The sequence below is a fragment of the Oryx dammah genome, unplaced genomic scaffold (assembly GCF_014754425.2).
Source record: "Oryx dammah isolate SB20612 unplaced genomic scaffold, SCBI_Odam_1.1 HiC_scaffold_7, whole genome shotgun sequence".
Classification (NCBI taxonomy): domain Eukaryota; kingdom Metazoa; phylum Chordata; class Mammalia; order Artiodactyla; family Bovidae; genus Oryx; species Oryx dammah.
The window spans coordinates 14,882,037-14,901,094 of NW_024070191.1; the positions used below are offsets into that span (position 1 = coordinate 14,882,037).

General features: G+C 40.3%; 1 protein-coding gene across 12 annotated transcripts in view; it reads right to left on the minus strand.

Annotated features, from left to right (window-relative positions):
- The window catches only part of SORBS2 (sorbin and SH3 domain containing 2), a 209,612-nt gene that overhangs the window by 175,790 nt on the left and 14,764 nt on the right, over positions 1-19,058 (minus strand). The window lies entirely within an intron of this gene.

Sequence of the window (19,058 nt, forward strand, 5' to 3'; positions counted from 1 at the left end):
CAGAGACACAAACCAGGAAACCCACAACAACTTGCTTCACTGTGCAAATATTCATTTATATTTTGAGGAAAACTGCCAGCATGATTGAAAGCAAAACACACAGTAACAACAACAAAAAACTGGAATCTTAAAGAAACATAGTACTTTGCCATAATCCTTGCATTTTCAAAATGATTCACCTGATTCGTTGAAAATCAGATGTCCTATTTATGCTGTATTGAGAGGAAAGACTTTTCTTCTGATAGTTCCTGGCCGGCTTATATGGGTTTTAAAAAACAGTTTACGTTTCTCTCTGGGAGGAATAACTGTTGTCAGCTTGTCCTCCTTAAGACTGAAGACAAATGATTTATTTCTAGCCCACACCCACATTTCCAGTCTCATCAACCACGCTATTTTTGAAAGCTACTGGGTTAAGCTGTTGACATTTCTTATCTCTTGGCAGAGATTGGGGGCCATTCAGTGACAAGATGCAGACAGGCACCCATCCCCTGCTCTCTCTCCACTCCAAAGGCCAGTGAAGAAATACTTCAGACTGGGTCACCAGCAATGACTGGCAAACTCTGAGGTTTCATTTTGTTTGTAGAATGATGAATTAAGATCTGGAAATTGTATTCATTCATTCAACAAACATTTTTGTGGCAAGAACTTCTGATATGCTAAGCACTCTGAGAATACAGTAGTGGACAGAATTAATTTCTTTGCCTCGAAAGGTTTATAGCACACAGACACAGCGAGAGTAAGGACAGAATTTGTTACAGACGTTTACAGCTTCTTTTCCACAGGCTATTTAAACCATGGCAACTGGAGATGTGGCGATCTCTTACTCTGACCCAGGGAATATATGCGTCATCAGACCGATTCCTGACTGCCATTGCTTCATTAGGCTTTTTGCAACATCCCAAAAAAGGAAAATTAGTTACTTCCTACCAAGGAAACACTTAAGTATTTGTATAAAAGCCTCTGTTCTAGATGAAATCCCTGAAACCTCTGAACTCCCCATTCTTTGTAACAAAGAAAATGCGTATGCAGTCAGGAAGTACTGCTGAGAGATAAAAGATTCCCTGATCTTAGTCCATTATAAAAACCACCTTGATGTATTTTATAGTTAATATTATGAAGGCTGGCTACCAGAGGCTCACATCAAATTCAGTTCTTTCCTTGTAACTGATTAAAGAAAATACTGAGGAAAGAAATAGGTGAGGCAGATTGAGGTACAAACTTCCAGTTGCAAAATAAATTGAGTCACAAGGTGTGAAATGGACAGTGTGAGGATTTTATATAGTCAATAATTATGTAATATCTTTGTATGGTGACAGATGGTGACTAGACTTACTGTAGTGATCATTTTGAAATGTATAGAAATATCAAATCACTATGCCATGTAACAGGAACTAAACTTTTTAACTGTTTTTCCTTTTTCTCCTTATAGTAGTTTATAATGAAAAGGAAATACATTTAAAAGTGGACCTTCCTTGAGAAACTGTGGAAGTTAAGGGAACAGATAAAGATTAACTATTTGAGTACTAAGTCAACCATTATTTTTAAATTACAAACTGGGTGCTTTTCACACCAATACTGAGAGAAGCCCATTGCTTCACGTTGAACTATTTTTAGAGTCATTTTATGTCAATCTGCACTTGAATGAACAGGTTATGACCCAACTCCCTGTTCCATTTAGGATGAGTCCTACCCTGCCAAGTAACTCACCCAGGGCTCCATTAAGATCTTGACTGTCCAAACAGCCTGTCCATAAGTACTTTTCAACAGATTTGGCATCACAGAAGAGTGCAAATTGAGGCATATTTTTAAAGGTTAGAGTACTTACCCAAGTACTATGTCTTTTGTAAGTTATTAATAACGTAACAGTTATATCAACTGTACTGTTAATGGTTTTATTTCTCTTTTTTTTCCTTTGTGTTTTTTACCAAAAAAATTGATTTAAAATCATTCGAAAATGCTTATATTAGAGTGGGCTTATATTGATGAAACATTAAATAGGCCTTTGGCATAACTCTTCTTCTGTATAAAATGGGGGTAATAACAATGCCAATCCATAGAGTTGTGGTTGGGTTTATATGATTATGCACATAAAATGCTTAACCAAGTAATGCCTGATACACAGAAAACATAAAAGTTAATGATATTATCACTGTTAAGCCTTGTTGTTGTTGCTGTTGAGTCGCTAAATCATGTCCAACACTTTGCAACCCCATGGACTGCAGCACTCCAGGCTCCTCTGTCCTTCATGATTCCCACAGTTTGCTCAATTTCCTGTCCATTGAGTTGGTGATGCTATCTAATCATCTCATCCTCTGTCGTCCCCTTCTCCTCCTGCCCTCAGTCTTTCCCAGCATCAGGGTCTTTTCTAATGAGCCAGCTCTTCGCATCAGATGGCCAAAGTATTGGAGCTTCAGCTTCAACATCAGTCTTTCCAATGAATATTCAGGACTGATTTTATTTAAGTCTAGAGCCTGCCTATCTAATGTGGTGGATACATGTGGCTGTTGAGCCACATGTGGTTTGTCAGAACTGAGATGTCATGTAAGTGTAAAATATATACCAGACTTTAAGTATGAAAAACAGATTGTAAGCAGAATTTTTTAAAAATCTTGATCATATGTTGAAATAGTATTGCAGATACATTGCATTAAATATTTTGTTAAAATTAACTTTACCTCTTTTTATTTTTTAAAATGACAAAGCCTTTTATATTATAAATATGACATATTATATTTTTATCAGGCAGTGCCATCTAGGCCAGTGGTTCTCAAACTGTAGTAAGCATCAGAGTCACCTGGAAGGCTCATCAAAACACACATTCTTGGGTCCTAGCCCTAGTTTCTGACTTAGTATGTCTGGGGAGGGGCCTGAAATTTTGATCGCTAACAAGTCCCCAGGTGATACTTGACCATACTTTGAGAACCACTGCTCTTGATCCTTGCTTGGAGAAGGCAATGGCAACCCATTCCAGTACTCTTGCCTGGAAAATCCCATGAGCAGAGAAGCCTGGTAGGCTATGGTCCATGGGGTCGCTATGAGTCAGACACGACTGAGCGACTTCAGTTTCACTTTTCACTTTCATGCATTGGAGAAGGAAATGGCAGCCCACTCCAGCATTCTTGCCTGAAGAATCCCAGGGACAGAGGATCCTGGTGGGCTGCCGTCTATGGGGTCGCACAGAGTCGGACAGGACTGAAGCGACTTAGCAGCAGCAGCTCTTGATCCTTGCTACTTAAAGGAGTGGTCCACAGATCAACATCTAATGCTTGGAGGAATTAGGACATTTCACAAGATTCTGGGCAGCAATGCAGGCTCTGAAGAAAAAGATAAGAACCTAGTTGCCCTGGTCCCAGGCATGAGTGGGACTGGCCACCATGTTCACTGAGATTCTTAAACTCTCCAGAAGGACAGGCTTGGTTTCAGAGGCTAGAGCAGGAATAATCTTTCAGAGATGAAGGGGGAACGGGGGAAATGGATGGAAATGTTGAAAGTCAGTTTAGCGTTTCATTTCTTTTTCCCCCTCCATAGAACACAAGAAATACTGAGACTGTTTTCAGCTAAGTATTGGTCTAATCAAAACTGTACCTAAGGCACAGTTGATGTAGAGCAAACCATCCTAGAAGGTATTTATGTATCAAGAAAGGATCTTATTAACTCAGATAACCCTCCAATTGTTAGAAGCACAAGAGATTGGCATTTTGGAGAAGAGAGGCTTCCGCTGTCCTCTGCCCCACTGTTAAGTAAGTGAACACGTTTATTTTGAATGCTTTCACCAGTTTGCCAAATGCCTTCTCATCTTTTCAGGTGGCACCAAAGCCTCGTGGGCTCAAAGGGCTTCCTAAAAATGAAGTCCTCGTTGTAAGAGAAAATGTGGACCCACACCAGTAATATTTAAAACTCCCAGTTCTGTATGCAGCGATCGTCTGTAGCTTTAGGTCTTACTGGTTGGTTGATTGTTTCAGAAAACTTAAAAAAGTGTGTAATGCTTAAGAGCAGAGAGTCTGGGACAGTGTGTCTGTTTGAATCCACTTTGGTGTGACCTTGGGCCAGTTGCTTCACTTCCCTGTGCCTCTGTTTCCTCTTCTTTAAATAGGACTTATCTCAGTAGGCTGTTGTGAGGATTAGAAGAGTTGTCATTTCAAAGGAATGTAGAAAAGTTTGCTAAGTCACTTCAGTCGTGTCCGAGTCTGTGCGACCCCATAGGCGGCAGCCCACCAGGCTCCCCCGTCCCTGGGATTCTCCAGGGAAGAGCACTGGAATGGGTTGCCATTTCCTTCTCCATGTTGCAAATGCTATTAATGTTATTGGTTAAATAATTAAAACGTAGTAGAATAACTGTGCAGGTTTCCTTTTATGGCCAAACATAGTAGTTTGTTTTCAGATACCATGATGATTTCTAGGGACTTTCATGTGCGTGGTTTCTTCAATACATGCATTTTGAGGGCTTCTTTGAGAGCTGTTTAAATTTTTTTCCCCCAAGAGAACTCCAAATTCTCATTTGATTCCTCATCACTTCCTATGATTTGAGAGGATCTCAGTAGGAAGGAAGTGAATGTAGTTTTCCCATGAATATTGTTTTCTAGGTTACACATTCTCCCCCCCCGCCCCCACCCCCCTAAGTCCTTTGAAAAGTGAGTTGCACTATAAATGTTTGAAGGCTTTCAGGGTCATGTCAGTTGGGTAGCATTGTCTAATTTTCCAGGAGAACAATGCGTCATTCTTTTAGATATTTTAGTGCTTAGGGAGAGGCAGCAGGACTGCCTGAAACACTGGCATGAGTTTCAAAGATGTATTGAAAAGGCGGTCAGATTCTGGTCCTATAGAAATGATAGAAATCAGATAATGCTGATGAAAGGACGGGGCAGACCCCCAAAGCAGGCATGCTGGATGCAAAATGAAGACTCAATTAAGTGTACTGACATCTTTTACACTTGTCTGCTTCAACCACATGGAAACAGAGTGAACCACGTGTGTGTGCAATGAAACTAGTGATGCTTAGAAGCATCACACACTCAGTAAGTGCCAGCAGGGTCATCTCCAAGAAGTTAAGTGTGCTGAACAGTGAATAAATGCACCAAGTGGGGTAACCCAACCCTGTGGGTTGAATGTTTTCAGATCAGTCATACAAGTCCTCTGCGAGGATACCCTAAAATGGAGGCAGAAACATTGAGCTATATAAACCCCGTTCAGCTCAGCTTTTGCTTAGACTGGTAAGAGATCTCATTTGGCCATTCCCGCTCACCCCTATGATCTACATCTGCGGGCATAATTATTTTAAAGTTGTCAAATCATATGTCACTTATTTCTGCTTCCTGGTTTACTGACATGAAACGAAATGTGACTTGCCATCCCATTTGCCATTATGCAATCTGGGACTGGATTTTACCAAATAAAGTGAGTGTCTGAATGAACAATTCAGACTAGAGATTCTATCTATCAAGTGCTAGAGATTCTATAGAAATAACTTCTTAAAACCTTTGTTACAACTCACTTTTCTAGTGAAAACCTTATTGTTTTTAAACTGACTGTCTGAACTCCATGTGTATTTAGCAAGTGCCTCTGCTGTTTTATATAACTATGACTTAGTTCTCGATATTTATATTCCATTGAAATTGAGCGTATGCAACAGTTGCTACATATGGTAGAAAAATCAAGATAAGCCTTCATAAAGGGGCCTATTTAAGGCTCTGTGCGATCGGCTGCTTCTCATCCCCACGCACACCTCCCTCCCTCCTCTAGCTCCCTTTTTTCCGGTCTCTCTGGCCTCCCCTCAGTTCCTGGGTGGGACCACCGTCGGGGGCCTGTGTGTACTTTATTCCCTCTCCCTGCCACCTGCCCTGCTAGACGTGGATGCCAGGCACCCTTCAGCTGTCAGCTCAAGTGCCTTTTCCCCAGGAAGGGTTTCCCTGCTCTAGCCAAGGTCAAGCATTTTTGTTTTTAACTCTTAAAGAATCGTGTTCCCTCCAACATCAAACGTTGCCTTTGAGTGATTGATTCATGGATTTCTCCTCTGATTCCCATCGAACCCCCGACAGGTGTGTTATATTTGTGCCTGGCACTGAGGGAGGGCTCAGTGTGCACTTGTTGAATAAAGAAGCAATTCAGTAAGTTCTGCTCAAGGCATTAAGCAACACATGATGGTATTCTTGTTATATATAAATGAGAGCTTATAAAAGTATCTAATCTTCTAAAAAGCAAGCAGCTGTTTCCAACTAAGAGGATTCTCTGAACGGTATTGCTTTTTGGTTACATATTTGATTTTAAAAGTTTTTAAAGAATCAGCACTTGTTTTCCTCCTCAGGATATAATCTATTATCTTAATAACTTGCATTTATCTTCTAAAATAGGCTTGAAATAAATCGATACCTGCATTCTTGCATCATCAGTCCAGATCTTTTTAAAAATCATGTAACACTCCATTAGGGTGTATTAATCATTCAACTGGGATCCCTGATCAAAATTTCTTTTGATTAGGGTTATTGAGAGAATGACGTATTTGTGTGTGGGCTGCCATCTATGGGGTCACCCAGAGTTGGACACGACTGAAGTGACTTAGCAGCAGCAGCAGACAGTTATACTGGAGAAGGGAATGGCAACCCACTCCAGTACTCTTGCCTGGAAAATCCCATGGATGGAGGAGCTTGGTAGGCTGCTGTCCATGGGGTCGCTAAGAGTCGGCCATGACTGAGCGACTTCACTTTCACTTTTCACTTTCATGCATTGGAGAAGGAAATGGCAACCCACTCCAGTGTTCTTGCCTGGAGAATCCCAGGGACGGGGAGCCTGGTGAGCTGCCGTCTATGAGGTCGCACAGAGTCGGACACGACTGAAGTGACTTAGCAGCAGCAGCAGTTATACCACACAGCTTCCTGCAAGCCATACCTGATGCTTTTTATAGATACTTGATGAGCAAACAAACAGAAATGAAGTGTCTCACCCACAGCACTGCCTGCTCAGGCCATTGACGTTCTAGTGGCATGAAACCCTTTGTCATGTCCATATAGTGCATTAGTTATAAACACACCAGGAATTACTGGCCGTCGAAAAACTGGGAGATTTGTGATCTTGTTCTCTGGCAAAGGAGAGGAAAGGGAGCTTTGTGTGGCCTGGAATACAGAGCTGAGTTGGAGACTGGGAGCGGGTCTTTGCCCTGTTGCCTGGGAAGAGGCTGTGAGACACTCTCTTCTATCCTGGCCATAAGGACACTGGTTACAGCCTAAGAATGTTTGAAGATGTACTATTTTGTACATGTGTACATGCTTTTTGTACACGTGTAAGACACTTTGAAATCAACACAGTAGAGCATGAAAAATATCTTTTCTGAGGCATTCAAAAAACAAACTAATTAACCCAACCATCTATGGCATATTTCCATCATTACTATGACCACAAAAGTTAATTTTGCAAGGACAGGCATACATAAATAATACATAAAATGTTAGAAAAATGTCCTTGAAACCCACAGAGATGAAATATGAGTGAAGAATAATAAGGAAGAGTAGACCAGCATGCAAGGGTTAGAAGGAGCTGTATAGATTTGTTATATCAAGTGCATAAGAAAAACATTTTCCTAAAATGAATGTGGGTTAGAAATGGGAGCTTTCAGATACTGGACATGTTAATGTTTTCTGTGTTATCCATCCTGCAATCCAGACCTTCCTACCTCTTCGTGTGACCTGTTGGTGTGTCCCAGGTAGGTTACAGATGTTGCTGCAATATTGATCCCTTCAGTTGTCACCACACTAGGTGACACCCAAGGCACCTGGAGCTTTGGGGCCAGTCACCTCTGGCTGTTAGCAACCTCATCTGTTTACCTCAGTGCCTACAGATATGCTCATTTGTCCATGTGCCAGATATAGACAAGTTTGGGTGGGAACGATCTAACCAGTAAGGTCAGCCTCCTAAAAACAGCAACAATAGTCTTGTTAATAAAGGAAACACAAGAAATGAGATGGTATGGGAGAGGCATGTTAGAAATGTCAAGAAATGAGTAATGATAGCTCAGTTTTACCGAAAACAGGGGGGAAAATCATTGTTCAGACTCTGGGCTGAGCCAGGACTGGCCTGGTCTCCAGAGGAAAGTGCTGGACCGTCTGTCCTGTCTGTGGGTAGTGTGTGCTCAGGCAGAGGGGTGGGGAATGGACATCTGAGCCAAAGTAAATGCATGCATTTCACCTTCTCGTGAGTTTCCTCTTTTTCTCAGCCAGGGTTTCTTTAAGGGTCACTTTCGAACGGAGTTTCTCTCTGACACATTTCATTTTACAATCAAGTCACTCACTATATCCAGACTCATGGCTCGAAAAGAAATAAATACTGTAACACAGTCGTGGCAGACGCAGCTTTCTACCTATGGAGGATCCATCTTTGCTTTCAACTCTGCTATAAAATCCTGGTCACAGGTCTATTTAAAAACTTATCTTCTGGGATCCCCTGGTGGTTTGTTCAGGCTGATAAGCTACAGGTGAGACGTCTCGCGGGTGTGATGCTAACCCTCCTGAGGAGAGGGTGCTCTACCCTTCGCCCCGTCACCTGGTACTGCTCCTCTGAGCTGATGGAAATGCAGATACCTTTCTGGGAAGCACCTGCTGAGCAGCCTTGAAGCCACTCTGGGCGCCTTGTCGTTTTGGGGAAACCAGCCCCTCACCTGGTTAAAGGTAATCTGGTCGCTGGAAACTAAGAGGCATACCAACACAATCATCCAAGAACAAGTTTCTCAGCTCAGGCTGGCTGAAAGATAGCCGAAGCCTATTAGACTGGCTATGAAGATATCATAATGAACCTAGAGTCTGTCATACATAGTGCAGTTAACTCAGAAAGTGAAAACCAAATATCGTCTATTAACGTGTATATGGAATCTAGGAAAATGGTACTGATGAACCTATGTGTAGGGCAGGAATAGAGACGCAGACGTGGAGAATGGTGGATGCAGAGGGGCAAGGAGAGGGTGGAATTAATTGAGAGAGTAGCATTGACACATATATGCTACCATATGTACAATATACAGCAGTGGGAAGCTGCTATAGCAAGGTGAGCTCAGCTGGGTGCTCCGTGATGAACCCTAGGGGTGGGATGGGGTGGGGTGCGAGGGAGGCCCCAGAGGCAGGCCATATGTGTAGACATAGCTGATTCGTGCTGCTGGGCAGCAGAAGCTAATGATATTGTACAGCGAGTATGTTCCAACAAAAAATAATAAAGATAATCACGCACAAAATACTTTCAGAAGTTCTGAAAGTACTTCTGGACATCAACAGTTAGCCCTCACCTCTTGTGAGTTGCTGTGTTCAGTTTGGGGCCTATTGTCATTTTCTAATGGACTGAAAATTGCTGTGAAAAACAGAGCTGATATGTTTGAAGCCCAAGGAGCTGCAGCGTTGGAACCTTTTCGACTTTTAACAAATAGAGTCGAGTAGTTGGCTCTTCCCCCCTCCCCCACCCCCGCCTAAACTAACAATTAGTGATCAGTGATATCAAGAGGAATAAGAACATCATAATAGTCTGCAGGAAACAGAAAACAGGAACTCACTGTTTACCCTGTTCAGTGGACATTGCCAGAGCATTGTTCAGAAAACTGAGCAGGGTCACTGAAGTGTAGTTTACCAAGGTTTCAAAAGCTAAACTGAATGATGGAATTTGTCCTTGGTACAAAAGAAAAAAACGTGATTTTGAGAAGATGGCGAGGGATGTATTTGAGTATTAAATGATCTTAAAATTTTCTACCTAGGATTTCTTAAAATGGTAAATGCTCTCAGTCATAACTGAGGCGAAAGCATGTTGGATTAGGGAGCCAATAATTTTTTCAGTTTCAAATCAAACTAAAGATACACATACAATGTGGAAATTACTTTAAGCATTCTTATCTCATGGCTTCTGGTTGTACGATACATTGAAGAAATGAATGTAAAGTATAACCAGTCACGTATAACCATTGGGTCTTTCCGTCTGTATTGGTGAGGAGCTTGATGTTCGACAGGAAGGGTCTGGAGGCTGTCTGCCACCAGGGAATCTGACACCACTGCCTTCAGTAGCACTGTTACCAAATCTCCTTGAGCTACAGTTCTTGTGTGAAGAAAGTAAGAATTATTGCAGCACTTAACGCATCTGATTGGTATTAAGATTAAATGAGTTAATATATGCAAAGGTCTTAAGACAATACCTTGTATACAATAGGCATAAGTGTTGGTTGCTGCTCTTGATATGATCATTGTCTCAATGAGGCATGACACACACACAGTTAAAAGCACACGCTTTGAGGATAAATAGTCCTTACTTAACTCTCTGGTTCTGCCTCTTATTTGCTCCTTGGTTTGGGAATGATCTCTGAGTCTCAGTTCCCTCAGCTGACAAGTCGCTCAGTTGTATCTGACTCTTTGTGGCCCCATGGACTGTAGCCCACCAGGATCCTCTACCTATGGAAGTTTCCAGGCAAGAATATTAGAGTGGGTTGCCATTTCCTTCTCTAGGGATCTTCCCAACCCAGCCATGGAATCCACAGCTCTTTCGTCTCCTTCACTGGCAGGCAGATTCTTTACCTCTGGTGCCACTTGGGAAGCCCACTGAATTACCATAGAGCATTATTAAGGGGATAGAAGATGCTCGGAGAAGGCGATGGCGCCCCACTCCAGCACTCTTACCTGGAAAACCCCATGGACGGAGGAGCCTGGGGGCCTAGAGTCCGTGGGGTTGCAAAGAGTTGCACATGACTGAGTAAGCATTCATCATTAAGTCCTGGAGGTATACATTCCATCCTGTTTTCATTCACAACTTCCATTTACTCACTCAATGCACAAATATATACTGAATGACTAGTGTGTACCAACGGAGAAGGCGATGACGCCCCACTCCAGCACTCTTGCCTGGAAAACCCCATGGATGGAGGAGCCTGGTGGGCTGCAGTCCATGGGCTCCCTACGAGTCAGACACAACTGAGCGACTTCACTTTCACTTTTCACTTTCATGCACTGGAGGAGGAAATGGCGACCCACTCCAGTGTTCTTGCCTGGAGAATCCCAGGGACGGGGGAGCCTGGTGGGCTGCTGTCTATGAGGTCGCACAGAGTTGGACACGACTGAAGCAACTTAGCAGCAGCAGCAACAGCAGAAGAAGATATTGCATGAAAAGCCATACCTGCCACAAAATAATCATCAGTTATTTTAAAAATCAGGTAGAAAAAAATTATTTGTCAATGTAGTAATTGATCTTTGCAAACGTGTTCTTTTATTAGTTTGCAAATGGGGGAAAATGAAATGGATAGGACACACTGAGGTTCTGAGTTTAATTTCCTTATAATTCATTTCAGAGAGCTCACATTCAGACTTCTTTGGGACTTTAAAAATTTTTTAATTTTAAATAAGAATTCATAGAATTGTCAAACAGATGGATTAAGAAAATTCCCAATCTTTGATAATTACTTTCTTTATGATTGATATTTCCCCCTTAAAGCAACAGCATTATCATCATCTTATTTGGTGAGTAACAGGTTGATGAGGGAATTTATTACCATTAAAAGGAATAAACCAGAAGAAGCAAAAAAAAAAAAAAAAAAAAAATAGAGTGGACTTTGTAAGTCCCTTTAAGAGTCTGTCGTTCCCTTAGCAAGTGGGAGGAACAGAGTTATAATTCTATCCGTCTTTGCTAAAAACAAATGCACACTAATTATATCCATTGACTACGATTTTGATAAGTGATTAATTGAAGTATAAGTACCCCTATTTTAGCAATAAGTACATTGCTGGGAAAAAGATTCAAGGTTTGGAATCAGACTTAGCAAGCCCTGTCACTTTTAGCAAGTTGCTTAGTCTGAGCCTTGATTTCCTGGATCTGTAAAACACAATGTTCCCTACCTTTGGGGGAGCCTTTTGAGAGGATGGCATGAGGCTGTGGGAAGCCAGTGAGTCAAGCACCTGCAGTGGAAGAGTGATGTGTTGTTGCTGCTGTTTGCTGTCATTTTTCTACTAGAGTGTAGGCTCCTTGAGGACTGGCCTCCCTTTAGAAACGCAAGTATCAGGACCCTCCTGGCAATCCAGTGGTTGAGACCCGGCGCTGCTAATGCAGGGGCCTTGGGTTTGATCCTTGGTCAGGAACTAAGATCTCACAGGTCATGTGTGCCCTGAGGTGTGGCCAAAAGATTCAAAAAAAAATTTTTTTTGAAGCCCCATAAATATTGCCAGTTCCCAGCACAGTGTCTGGGCCCCAGAATCTTCTGCATGAATATTTATCTAATGAAAGGGATACCCGGCATGGGGGACTGAAACAACCATGGTGATTTCTGGCAAGCTCGACTTGCTTAAGTGAGAGAGACAGGCACTGCCCAACTGAACCACTGTTCTGGGGAACAGATTTAAGTAAAAAAAGTAAATTCCTTCCCTGGTGACTCGGTGGTAAAGAATCGTCTTGCCAAGCAGGGGACATGGGTTCAATCCCTGGGTCGGGAAGATCCCCTGGAGAAGGAAATGGCAATCCACTCCAGTATTCTTGCCTGGAAAATCCCATGAACAGAGGAACCTGGCGGGCTGCAGTCCAAAGACTAGGACACGACTTAGTAACTGAACAACAACAAAAAGTAATTGAAAGACAGCCTCTTCCTCACACATTTGGAAGGGAAAGGCAAACTGTAAGGGACAGAGAAAGGTTGTTACAGGGATCCCTTTGCTAGCTGAGGGGATGATAAATAACGTTTTTAAGTGAAACTGTCTATGTATCACCTATATTTTCTTTCTTTATTAGTTCATGGTTTCTGTGAGCATTGTCTGATTTCTTCTTTGATTCATAGGCGTTTTTATATAAAACTCAGATCTCCTGATTTCTCTTTGATCCCCAACAGCATTGCTAAACAGCTATACTCCAATATAAAATTAAAAAGTTAAAAAAAAAAAGAACACTGGGGTACAGAGGATCACTTTATAGAAAATCACTGGGCCCAGAGTCAGAAACCTTGTCGTTGTGAGGCTGAAAGGTCAAGCACAGCATCAACAGCAGATTTGAGACCCGAGTTGGGATGAGCAGCCCCACTGGGTCCTGTCGGTCTGTACCATGAGCTCCAGGGCTCCTTCATCACTGCTGTTTTCTTTTGCTGGGAGCCGCTTTGATCGAAACTTGGATTCAACTCCTCAGTGAACTAAATTAGAGCGAATGCTATCCACAGTAGTAGACTCATTAAAGTATCAAGTGATGGCTTCAACTTCAACCAAAAGAGGCTTTCAGAGCAATAAGAAAACAGACACAAACAGTAGAGAAGTAGAATTATTTGCAATAATTCTAATGAGAAGGGATTCAGTGGGGGAAAGAAGTTAATAGACCATCTCATAAAACAGAAGTAAAATTTGGAGCTTCAGAGTTCAATACTAGGTCTACTTTAATTGAAGCATAGTCAGACATGCAAGTAGAATAAAGTGATCTTGGAATCAATCATCAAAGGAGAAGAATACCATTTAAGATAATTAGAAAAATGGCTTGAAAAATGAGGTAATTCTCAACAAGTAATTATTTTTATGAATGCAGGGCTCACTTAGTAAAACTCTTCTAAAAAACAGAACCCTGAGTCCATTTAATAGCATTACATTAGGGTGCTTATTTGCCCAGTTTTACAATTCTACTCTGTAATGAATCCTACCTGCAAAGACAGATAAAGAGGGCTAAAACCAGGTTGCCTTTAGATTTGCATATACAACGTTGAGTAAGAGAAGAAAGAATTGGGAAGGTCTTAACAAACGCTGCCCATCACCTGTGGCCAAACCAAACCTGAGCTATAAATTGCAATGGCTCTAACATTCTGTAATAGGAACTCTGTTTTCTTGTTCCTGATTAAGATCTATCCACTTGGCCTCTTTTTAAAGGCTTGTGCACATTTGAACACACCTTTGAGACTCCAAACTGGACTTCTGTACCACGTTCTATTTTGGGTAACCACAAAGGTGCTGGAAATTTCAAGTAGTAACAAACACCACAACCTACAAACTGAAGAATGTGATCTGGTGAAAACCTGGTCCCCTGGGCTGTGGACTCCAATTATTCTTTGGAGTGTCTGACTTAGACATTTAGACCAAGTTAGGTCATCTTTGCTGTGATGATTTTATTCTTCCAGCTAACGTATCATTGCTCTTTCATTCCCCCTATGACCACAATTCAGCTTAAGGCCATTTAAAAAGCTTGCTTTTGTGTGCCCTGAGATGGGTACTAGGTCCTTTCTCTGTTCATATCAAATGATGCTGTCTCCATGGAGAACTCGTTCCTATTCATAGGCGGAGCTCATCTTATCTGGATTTTAATTGAACACAAGTTTATCAGAGCCTTCATGTTTCATGCATAACTTGTTCAGAATGTAGTCATAATTAATTTACCAAAATATAATTTATCAAATCAGTGATAAATTACATTTATAATTTATATATAATATAGTTACATAAGTCGATATATTTATAGAAGGAAACCTTTGTGTGGTGCCTTCAGAATATATGTTTCTTACAACAGGATCATTCGAGACAGACATAACATTGAATTCATCTTGATTTTTAATGCAATATTTCATGCATCTCCTTCTTAAATAGTAAAGAATCTTGAACGCATACAAGGTGAAGAATGGTTATATAAGTTTGCTGCTATTCTTGCTTCTCAACTGTCTTCTCACTGTCTTAGTATATTTAGACGTTTTGAGTTTGAAGTGTCTTCCTACACATGTAAATTCTTGCACAGTTTCCAAATCAAAGTGAGCAGTGCCTCAAGGGCTGTGTTTGCCATTTCTGTTTCAACGAAAAATGATATACTACAGTCATGAAAAGGTTTATAAACGGCCCTTGCTAACTTCTAGGTTGATGAAACAGGGCTCTCGTTTTACACACTTCAACAGGCAGGATATGCAGGGTCTTGTTTCTTATTACTTATCTCCACTGTCTGCTTCAGCGGTTTTGTTAACTTTGTTCTCAGAGGAGCTAGCATTGGGTTAAGATATGAAACACCAGAACAATGAAGTGAGTAAATCAGTCTATTAACACATACCGATTAGTGCCCACACCTGTACACAAAAACACACTTAAAACTAAAACATTCCTGATTCTCACTTACATGATAATCTCTGTGGCTCTACAAGTAAAATAAGTGTATCTCTGTCGTTTCATCTGTTGGATATGTACTAATGGTTTCCTCCAAATGGATAAGGGGGATAAACTTTGGGAATTATTACAAGATACCTGAGTAGCTGCGTGACTCGAAAATTGGAATGGTTTCCACCTTCAAAGAGTCAAGAAATATATGGACTCGTATTTCACTCCATTTATCTGGATAGCCAGTCACAGTTACAGATCGTCTCTTCACGTAAAAGAAACTTTAACATTTTTTAAAAACTGAAGTATAGTTGATTTATAATATTGTATTTGTTTCGAGCATACAGCAAAGTGATTCAGTTATATGTATATATAATCTGTACACATTGCTGCTGTTGTTTAGTTGCTAAATTGTGTCCAACTTCTCCAGGCTCCTTGGTCCTTGGGATTGTCTGTATATATTAATATAGCTATACAGGGCTTCCTCGGTATCTCAGTGGTAAAGAATCTGCACGCAATGCCGGAGATGCAGGTTGAATCCCAGGGTAGGGAAGATCCCTTGGAGAATGAAATGGCAACCTGCTCCAGTATTCTTGTCTGGGACATCCCATGGACAGAGGAGCCTGGTGGGCTACCGTCCATGGGTTTGCAAAGAGTCGGAAACAACTTAGCAACTAAATAACAACAGTGTATACCTGTGTGTGTGTGTGTGTGTGTATGTGTGTAAAATCTTTCTACCATAGGTTATTACAAGATGTTAAAAATAGTTCCCTGTGCTACACAGTAGATCCTATTGTCTGTTTTGTACATGGCAATGTGTATCTGTTGATCACATACTCCGGATTTATCCTGCCTCACTCCTTTCACCTTTGGTAACCATAAGTTTGTTTTCTATGTGTGTATGTTGGTTTCTGTTTTGTAAATAAATTGATTTGTATTTTTTTTAGATTCTACATATAAGTGGTATCATATAGTATTTGTCTCTGTCTGACTTATTTCACTCAGTGTGATAACCTCTAAATCCATCCATGTCATTGCCAATGGCTGAGTAGTAGTCCATCCCATATCTTCTTTATCAGCTCATCTGCGGATGGACACTTAGTCAGCTTCTGTGTCTTGGCTACTGTAATTTGTGTTGCTATGAACACTGGTGTGTGTGTATCTTTTACAATTAGAATTCTCGTCTTTTCCAGATATATGCCCACGCGTGGGATTGCTGGATCATATGGTAGCTCTATTTTTAGCTTTTAAAGAAAACTCTATACTGAGAAACTTTCACATTTTAATGTCATGAATGTTAACTTCCTTATTCTTATAATAGTCCTCTGGGTGGGTAGAAAGCATCTCTCATTTCACATATAATAACTCTAAAATTTATTTATTACTTAACAACTGGCTTTATTAATTTAGGGCAGAATTCGAGATTCCCTGGTCACATTTTCCTGAAATGAATGACTTTTGTAACTCAGCATTGATTCTGTATCATTGAAACTGTTTTCCTCTTTTACATCCCATAAATGGAAAGAAGAGCTGATTTTGGTGTTTGGTTATAAATATTCCATAATGTTTATTGTTTCCTCTGAAAAACTTTGAACATTGAGTTGGAGACCATGAATGTGGGGAAAAGCAATAAAAGATGTCAGTGTAATTTAAAAGCATAGTAATATACTGTTTTTAATGATGCTTATTAAAATGGCATTTTTAATAAACAACTTTAAAGATTTTCCTAAGTACTAATTCTGAAAAGTATGCTTATTTTCAATGCAACTTAAAAATGACATCTATTTAAATTAGAATGAGTACAGTTTGCCAAGGCACCATTTAATTACCACTCAATGGGATGCATACATTCACCATCTACATTAGAAAAAAAATTGGGAAATATATTTGTGAATACAGTAATTGTTTAAGAAAATTTTCCACACTTCGTATCATCACATGTTTTGTGTGTATAGGCTCACACATTCATGAATTAGGCCATTCAGTTTCATATACAAAGTATAAATAAACCTTAAGACTGTAAGCTCCACAGGGACAAGAACGTCTGTTTTGTTCACATCAGTACAGTACTAATACAGTACTCACAGGAATAAGCTTACTTAATGCTGGTGGAAAGTGAATGACAGAATAATGGAAGAACCAAAGCAGTGAGACAGGCTATGTGATGTATATTGAACAACAAATGGTTTGGAAATGATCTTTTGAATTTGAAATGATCTTTTTTCCATCTTATTTTTATTTTAAATGTTCTGGATCTATTTCACCTAGTGTGTTAATGCTTACAGGTTAGGAGTCTTAATGGCTATCTATGGTTCTAGTTCCTATCTTAAAAATGTGAACGAGATAAGATTGTTTTCCCTCAAAGTATCCATACTTGCTCTCAGAGTGGCCACTTCTCCTTTAGATCACAGTGCCCTGGTTAACAAAGGGAAATTGTTCCACGTGTACATAGCCACAAGACTCTTAATTCTTTTCGAACTCCAGTTGAACTGTATTTGATTCCAAAGTAGAACTAATCATTCTTAATCCGGAGGTAAAACCATCACTACCAGTAAACAGGCCCACTGACATTGAGCACAAAAAATTCAAGCTGGCAGTGATCAATTTCTAGTGGTACATCTTCCAAATAGTCTCCCAAAATAAAGTGGAGGCAAATGGTGGCAATAAAAGGAAATTGATAAAATATGTATAACCAGAGATTCATTTTGTTTTTAATTTCTATTGCTTCGCTTTGCAACATCAGATTGGGATGTCTAAGTGCCTTTGGTGCCCCACAGATTTCCTTCGGCCCTCACCAATATGCATCTCCTTATTTTGAAAATTTCAAAACTCAAGGTTGATTTAGAAAATATAAACAAGCAAAAGAAGAAAAGAAAATTTCATCTGCAATCTCATCACAGAGAGATAATCCTTATTTGCCTTCTAGATTGATTTTTCCCCCTCCTTAATTCTATTGTTGTGTTGATTCTCATCTTTGAGAATAAAGATACTTGATATAGTCTGGTTAATTTTTCTATAGAGTCCACAAAGAAAAAATATAGAGAGGAGGATAACATGGGAATTATAATATTTTGGGGGGAGCTAGTCAGAAGTTCCCACAAAGAATCAATCTAGAAAAATGTTAGAGCACCGGTTTGGAATCTGGCTGGCCCAAGTTTGATTCCTCCCTTCCCCACAAGTGTGACCCTGTACAAGATGTTTAACTTCTCAGACCCTGTTTCCTCTTCCGTAAGATGAGAATAATACCCTCATCAGAGTGTTTCTGTGAATAGTCAGTGAGAGGTATTTGAAGAATTTGGCAAGCTGCCCAACTCAGTATGCATTCAGTGAATGGTGGCTAATATTTATAAGAAAACTTATTGTTATTTTACATTCCTAACAGTTGCAGGTCACCAAGCTCAGCACCACGTGACTTGAAGATTAGTTTTAGATCAGCTCAATAAAAACATAATTAAGCAGGTAAATCTATTGGCAAAAGACCCTATAACGCATTCTGGAGCAAGTCCTTTGGGATTGTAGGGCTCATTAAAATTCTTCTCTATTAGCTCAGTTAATAGTGGGATGGCTATTTGGAATTAGGATCTTTAAAATCAATGATCTCCCCCATTCTATCCTAACACGGTGTTTTCACTTAATAACCGCGAAGTTTGCCTTGGCATGAAATAATTTGGTGATAACCAGAAGATACAGAAGTATGTGGGTTAGATTCTTCTAAAAGCTTCTTTCAGTTTTAAAGGTCAAGTTTAAGAACTATGTGATCACTGAAAGTCTGGTGGGTTTTATACTAAGATGCTTTACAATATCTATTGTGGAAATTCATGTAGATAATTTTGCAGAACATAGTTTTTGCCCTGGGCCCAATCCAGGTCTATCATGTCAAGACCTCTCTGCTAGATCCCCATTTCTCTTTCATCCCAGAAGACTTTTGATGGCAGAGTTGTCATTTATTGAGAGCCAGTTATGTGCTAGGCACTGTTGTGGGTACTTTTGCATGACTTATTTCATGTACTAGAACTATTAGGC